The sequence below is a fragment of the Calliopsis andreniformis genome, unplaced genomic scaffold, assembly GCF_051401765.1.
Source record: "Calliopsis andreniformis isolate RMS-2024a unplaced genomic scaffold, iyCalAndr_principal scaffold0035, whole genome shotgun sequence".
Classification (NCBI taxonomy): Eukaryota; Metazoa; Arthropoda; class Insecta; order Hymenoptera; family Andrenidae; genus Calliopsis; species Calliopsis andreniformis.
Window position 1 is genome coordinate 3,587,933 of NW_027480444.1, and position 6,338 is coordinate 3,594,270.

Below are 6,338 nucleotides of genomic sequence, written 5' to 3' on the forward strand. Positions count from 1 at the left end.
CCCTCACTCCTCAACAATCAGCTGTCAATCCTCAATCCTCAATAGAATATCATCAATTCACAGTTTTCATTACTCAATACTCAACTTGCAATCTTCAAATCTCTATCCACAAACATCAATTCTCATCACTCAACCCTCAACACTCAGTCCCCAGTCCTCAATCTTCGATCCTCAAAGCTCAATCCGCAATCCTCAATCCTCAATCTTCAATCCTCAATACTCAATCTTCAATCCTCAATCTTCAATCCTCAGTCCCCAGTCCTCAATCTTCTATCCTCAATACTCAATCCTCAATCCTCAATCCTCAATCCACAATCTTCAATCCTGAATACTCAATCTTCAATCCTCAATCCTCAATCCTCAATCCACAATCCCCAATCCTCAATCTTCATTCCTCAATACTCAATCTTCAATCCTCAATCCTCAATAGTCAATCTCCAATCCTGAATACTCATCCTTCAATCCTCAATCCTCAACCAACAATCCTCAATCCTCAATCCTCTTCCTTCAATCCTGAATACCCAACCCTCAATCATCAATCCTCAATCCTCGAACCTCAATTCTCAACCCTCAATCCTCAGTCCTCAGACCTCAAACCTCAATCCTCAAACCTCAGTCCTCATCCTCAATACTCAATCCTCAATCCTCATTCCTCAATCTTCAATCCTCAATACTCAATCTTCAATCCTCAACCCTCAGTCCTCAAACCTCAATTCTGAATCCTCAATCCTGCATCCTCAACCTTCAGCCCTCAGTCCTCAACAATCAGTTGTCAATCCTCAATCCCCAATAGAATATCCTCAATTCACAGTTTTCAATACTCAATACTCAATCTGCAATCTTCAAATCTCTATCCACAAACATCAATTCTCATCACTCTACCCTCAACACTCAGTCCTCAATCTTCAATCCTCAATCCTCAATCCTCAATCCTCAATCCACAATCCTCAACCTTCAATCCTCAATACTCAGTCTTCAATGCCCAAACCTCAATCCTCAATCCTCAATCCTCAATCCTCAATCCTCAATCGTCAATCTTTAATCCTCAACACTCAATCTTCAATCCTCAATCCTCAATCCTCAATCCTCAATCCTCATTCTTCAATCCTCAATACCCAGTACCCAATCTTCAATCCTCTATCCTCAATCCTCAATCCTCAATCCTCAATCCTCAATCCTCAATCCTCAACCGTCAACCTTCAATCCTCAATACTCAATCTTCAATCCTCAATCCTTAATCCTCAACCCTCAATCCTCATTCTTCAATCCTCAATACCCAATCCTCAATCTTCAATCCTCAATCCTCAATCCTCAATCCTCAATGCTCAATCATCAATCCTCAATCTTCAATCCTCAGTCCCAAATACTCAATCTTCAATACCCAATCCTCAATCCTCAATCATCAATCCTCAATACTCAATCTTCAATCCTCAATACTCAATCCTCAATCCTCAATCCTCATTCTTCAATCCTCAATTCCCAATCCTCAATCTTCAATCCTCATTCCTCAATCCTCAATTCTCAATCCTCAATCCTCAATCCTCAGAACTCAAACGTCAATACTCGTCCCTGAGACCTCGTGCTCAATCCACAACCCTCAATCCTCAATCCTCAATCTTCAATCCTCAATCCTCAACCATCAGTTGTCAATCCTCAATCCTCAATAGAATATCATCAATTCACAGTTTTCATTACTCAATACTCAATCTGCAATCTTCAAATCTCTATCCACAAACATCAATTCTCATCACTCAACCCTCAACACTCAGTCCCCAAACCTCAATATTCAATCCTCAATTCTCAATGCTCAGTCCACAATCCTCAACATTCAATCCTCAATACTCAGTCTTCAATGCTCAATCCTCAATCCTCAATCCTCAATTCTCAATCCTCAATCGTCAATCTTCAATTCTCAATACTCAATCTTCAATCCTCAATGCTCAATCCTCAATCCTCAATCCTCATTCTGCAATCCTCGATACCCAATCCTCAATCTTCAATCCTCAATCCTCAATCCTCAATTCTCAATCCTCAATCCTCAGTCCTCAGTCCTCTAACCTCAATCCTCAACCCTCAGCCCTCATCCTCAATCCTCAATTCTCAATCCTCAACCCTCAACCTTCATTCCTCAATACTCAATCTTCAATAATCAATCCTCAATCCTCAATCCTCAATACTCAATCCTCAATCGTCAATCCTCAATCCCAAATCCTCAATCTTCAATCCTCAATCCTCAATCCTCAATCTTCAATCCTCAATACTCAATCCTCAATCCTCAATCATCAATTCTCAATCCTCAGTCCTCAATCCTCAATCTTCAGAACTCAAACATCAATGCTCAACCCTGAGTCCTCGTCCTCAATCCACAACCCTCAATCCTCAATCCTGAATCCTCAATCTTCTGCCCTCACTCCGCAACAATCAGTTGTCAATCCTCAATCCTCAATAGAATATCATCAATACACAGTTTTCATTACTCAATACTCAATCTGCAATCTTCAAATCTCTATCCACAACAATCAATTCTAATCACTCAACCCTCAACACTCAGTCCTCAATTCTCAATCCTCAATCCTCAACCTTCAATCCCCAATACTCAATCTTCAATACTCAGTCCTCAATCCTCAGTCCTCAGTCCTCAAACCTCAATCCGGAAACCTCAGCCTGAATCCTCAATCTTCAGCCGTCGGTCCTCAACAATCAGTTGTCAATCCTCAATCCTCAATAGGATATCCTCAAATCACAGCTTTCAATACTCAATCCCCATTCTTCAATCTTCAAATCTCAACACACAAACATCAATTCTCATCACTCAACCCTCAACACTCAGTCCTTAATCTTCAATCCTCAATCCTCAATCCTCAATCTTCAATCCTCAATACTCAATCTTCAATCCTCAATCCTCAATTCTCAATCTTCAACACTCAATCCTCAATCCTCAATCCACAATCCTCAATCCTCAATCCTCATTCTTCAATCCTCAATACCCAATCCTCAATCTTCAATCCTCAATCCTCAATCCGCAATTCTCAATCCTCAATCCTCTATCCTCAGACCTCAAACATCAATACTCAAACCTCAGTCCTCGTCCTCAATCCACAACCCTCAATCCTCAATCCTCAATCTTCAATCCTCTTATCCTCAATCCTCAAGCCTCAATCTTCAATCCTCAGTCCTCAAACCTCAATCCTTAAACCTCAATCCTGAATCCTCAATCTTCAGCCCTCACTCCGCAACAATCAGTTGTCAATCCTCAATCCTCAATAGAGTATCATCAATTCACAGTTTTCAATACTCAATACTCAATCTGCAATCTTCAAGTCTCTATCCACAAACATCAATTCTCCTCAATCAACCCTCAACACTCAGTCCCCAATCCTCAATCTTCATTCCTCAATACTCAACCCGCAATCCTCAATCCTCAATCTTCAATCCCCAATACTCAATCTTCAATCCTCAATCTTCAATCCTCAATCCTCAATCCTCAATCCCCAATCATCAATCTTCAATCCTCAATACTCAATCTTCAGTCCTCAATCCTCAATCCTCAATCCTCAATCCTCAATCCTCAATCCTCAATCCTCAATCCTCATTCTTCAATCCTCAATACCCAATCCTCAATCTTCAATCCTCAATCCTCAATCCTCAATTCTCAATCCTCAACCCTCAGTCCTCTGTCCTCTAACGTCAATCCTCAACCCTCAGCCCTCATCCCCAATCCTCAATTCTCAATCCTCAATCCTCAATCTTCAATCCTCAATACTCAATCTTCAATTCTCAATCCTCAGTCCTCAAACCTCAATTCTGAATCCTCAATCCTGAATCCTCAATCTTCAGCCCTCAGTCCTCTACAATCTGCTGTCAATCCTCAATCCTCAATAGAATATCATCAATTCACAGTTTGCATTACTCAATACTCAATCTGCAATCTTCAAGTCTCTATCCACAAACATCAATTCTCATCACTCAACCCTCAACACTCAGTCCACAATCCTCAATATTCAATCCTCAATCCTCAACCCACAATCCACAATCCTCAACCTTCAATCCTCAATACTCAACCTCCAATGCTCAATCCTCAATCCTCAATCCTCAATCCTCAATTCTCAATCCTCAATCGTCAATCTTCAATCCTCAATGCTCAATCTTCAATCCTCAATACTCTATCCTCAATTCTCAATCCTCATTCTTCAATCCTCAATACCCAATCCTCAATCTTCAAACCTCTATCCACAATCATCAACTCTCGTCACTCAACCCTCAACACTCAGTCCTCAATCTTCAATCCTCAATCATCAATCCTCAATCTTCAATCCTCAATACTCAATCTTCAATACTCAATCCTCAATTCTCAATCCTCAATACTCAGTCTTCAATCCTCAATTCTCAATCCTCAATCCTCAATCCTCATTCTTCAATCCTCAATACCCAATATTCAATCTTCAATCCCTAATCCTCAATCCTCAATCCTCAATCCTCAATCATCAATCCTCAATCCTCAGTCCTCAATCCTCAATCTTCAACACTCAATCCTCAATCCTCAACCTTCAATACTCAATACTCCATCTTCAATCATCAATCCTCAATCCTCAATCCTCATCCTTCAGTCCTCAATACCCAATCCTCAATCTTCAATCCTCAATCGTCAATCCTCAATCCTCAATCCTCAATTCTCAATCCCCTATCCACAATCCTCAACCTACAATCCTCAATACCCAGTCTTCAATGCTCAATCCTCAATCCTCAATCCTCAATCCTCAATCCTCAATCCTCATTCCTCAATCCTCAATCTTCAATCCTCAATACTGAATCTTCAATAATCAATCCTCAATACTCAATCCTCAATCCTCAATCCTCAATCCTCAATATTCAATCCTCGATACTCAGTCTTCAATCCTCAATCCTCAATCCTCAATGCTCAATCCTCATTCGTCAATCCTCAATACCCAATCCTCATTCTTCAATCCTCTATACCTAATCCTCAATCTTCAATCCTCAATCCTCAATCCTCAACTCTCAATCCTCGATCCTCAGACCTCAGTCCTCAAACCTCAATCTTCAACCCTCAGCCCTCATCCTCATTCCTCAATCCTCAATCTTCAATCCTCAATCCTCAATCCTCAAGCCTCAATCCTCAATCCTAAATCCTCAGTCCTCAAACCTCAATCCTGAATCCTCAACCCTGAATCCTCAATCTTCAGTCATCAGACCTCAACTATCAGGCGTCCATCCTAAATCCTCAATAGAATATTATCAATTCACAGTTTTCAATACTCAATACTCAATCTGCAATCTTCAAGTCTCTATCCACAAACATCAATTCTCCTCAATCAACCCTCAACACTCAGTCCCCAATCCTCAATCTTCATTCCTCAATCCTCAATCCGCAATCCTCAATCCTCAATCTTCAATCCCCAATACTCAATCTTCAATCCTCAATCTTCAATCCTCAATCCTCAATCCTCAATCCCCAATCATCAATATTCAATCCTCAATACTCAATCTTCAGTCCTCAATCCTCAATCCTCAATCCTCAATCCTCAATCGTCAGTCTTCAACCCTCAATACTCAATCTTCAATCCTCAATCCTCGGTCCTCAATCCTCAATCCTCAAACCTCAATCCTCATTCTTCAATCATCAATACCCAATCCTCAATATTCAATCCTCAATCCTCAATCCTCTATTCCCAATCCTCAATCCTCAGTCTTCAGTCCTCAAACCTCAATCTTCAACCCTCAGCCCTCATCCTCAGTCCTCAATCATCTATCCTCAATCTTCAATCTTCAATCCTCAATACTCAATCTTCAATAATCAATCCTCAATTCTCAAAACTCAATACTCAATCCTCAATCGTCAATCCTCAATCCCCAATCCTCAATCTTCGATCCTCAATCCTCAAACCTCAATCCTCAATCCTCAATATTCAATCCTCAATCCTCAATCCTCAATCCTCATTCTTCAATCCTCAATACCCAATCCTCAATCTTCAATCCTCAATCCTCAATCCTCAATTCTCAATCCTCAACCCTCAATCTTCAATCCTCAATCCTCAATCCTCAATTCTCAATCCTCAACCCTCAGTCCTAAGTCCTCTAACGTCAATCCTCAACCCTCAGCCCTCATCCCCAATCCTCAATTCTCAATCCTCAATCCTTAATCTTCAATCCTCAATACTCAATCTACAATCCTCAATCCTCAGTCCTCAAACCTCAATTCTGTATCCTCAATCCTGAATCCTCAATCTTCAGCCCTCAGTCCTCAACAATCCGATGTCAATCCTCAATCCTCAATAGAATATCCTCAATTCGCAGTTTTCAATACTCAATACTTAATCTGC